Source organism: Pteropus vampyrus, unplaced genomic scaffold (genome assembly GCF_000151845.1).
Source record: "Pteropus vampyrus isolate Shadow unplaced genomic scaffold, Pvam_2.0 Scaffold82, whole genome shotgun sequence".
Taxonomy (NCBI): domain Eukaryota; kingdom Metazoa; phylum Chordata; class Mammalia; order Chiroptera; family Pteropodidae; genus Pteropus; species Pteropus vampyrus.
Window position 1 is genome coordinate 1,966,248 of NW_011888863.1, and position 2,035 is coordinate 1,968,282.

Below are 2,035 nucleotides of genomic sequence, written 5' to 3' on the forward strand. Positions count from 1 at the left end.
AAGAAATGAAAATGAAAACAACAACATCAAAAAGCTGGGTAGCAGTACTTACACCAGCCAAAATAGACTTTAAGACAAAGGCTATATCAAGAGACAAAGAAGGACCCAGTAATCCTACTTCTGGGTATATATACAAAGAAATCCAAAACACTAATTCAAAAAGACATATGTATCCATATGTTCACTGCAATATTATTTACAATAGCCAAGATACGGAAGCAATCTAAGTGCCCATCAATAGATGAATGGATAAAAAAGAAGTGGTATATATATACAATGGAATATTACTCAACCATAAAAAAGAGTAAAAGTTTGCCATCTGCAACAACAGGAATGGACCTAGAGGGTATTGTACTGAATGGAGTAGGTCAGACAGAGAAAGACAAATGCCATATGATTTCACTCTATGTAGAATCTAAAGAACAAAATAAAATATACACAAATTCATAGATACAGAGAACGTTTTGATGGTTGCCAGATGGGAGAGGGGTTAAGGGTGGGTGAAAAAAGAGAAGGGACTAAGAAGTACAAATTGGTAGTTACAAAATAGTCACAGGGATATAAAGTATAGCATAGAGAATATAGGCAATATTGTAATAACCAAGTATGGTGTCAGGTAGGTACTATATGTATCAGGGTGATCACATTGTAAGACAATATATAATTGTCTAATTACTATGTTGTATACCTGAAACTAATATAACATTGTATGTAACTGTAATTGAAATTTTTTTTTAATTTTTAAAAAAGAGAAAGTAGTAGAATGTAATTTAAAAAATACTGACATTGCTTCCTAAACTTATGATCTAAACAAGAAGAAAGAAAAAAAGGAGTGACCTCTGAAAGCATTGGCAATTTAAGTAGAGTTATCAGAGGAAAGCCAAATTTTAGTCTGTTGTACCTTCAGTTTTTATTTATTTAATTAGAAAATATCATAAGTCCAATATTTCTCTATATAAGCTGTGAAACGGTTGAGGCACTGAAGACGATGCATACTAGTTAGTACAAAAAGGCAGACCCTCTATCTAAAATGAGGCACAATTTTCTGTAAGCTTAATTTACAGTTCATACAAAATGTCAGAAAAAATTCTCAGATGTTTTGTTTCATCAGAGTAGTACAACATTTAGAATAGTCATTGAAAAAAAAAATCCACTGGAAGTTGGTTGAAACTCAGCAATGACTCCAAGCAAGATCCAGACAATATGTATAATTGACATTCTCACATTTCCACTTGGTCAAGGATTCAGTCTGGGACTCAGTCCTTGTTCAGTAGGGCCATAGGGACAATATTGCTGCCTCAAGGCTACATTATACAAATTAAGTGTTTGTACTCCTTTTTTTCTAGTACACAGCATGAAAGAACCACATCTCAAATGGCATGTTTGTTTAGCAAAGAGTCTTATTTCCAGGAATCATGAGAAGGGAGCTTCTTTCTGACTTCCATATGTAAATACCAAAACATTTTTCAAAATATGAGGAGAACATCCATTTGAACTGTTATTATTCAACGAGTGAATAGTGGCTTTCAACCAGCTCCTCATATCCTAGTCCCAAACCTGGTGAACAAAGATGTTCAGGAGTTGTCTAGATCCTCAAGCTGCATATGTCATTTGTCTACATAGATGATCAATAGCCCTGAGCCTACACTGGGTTTAGACAGTCTGGATTTGTACAAAGTGATATTCTGAACATCTTTTGGAGAACTCAGAACAATCTTGATCAAGGAACATACTTATAATTAGAAGATAGGAATGATTCTGAGTGCAGTTTGGTAGCTCTGTCCTCCATGTAGCCTCATGAATCATAACTGGATGACAGAGAAAGAGAGAGAGAGAGAGAGAGAGAGAGAGACAGACAGACAGACAGACAGACAGACAGACAGACAGACAGACAGAAAGAGAGACAGACAGAAAGAGAGACAGACAGAAAGAGAGACAGACAGAAAGAGAGACAGAAAGAGAGAAAAAGAAGGAAGGGAGGAAGGAAGGAAGGAAGGAAGGAAGGAAGGAAGGAAGGAAGGAAGGAAGGAAGGAA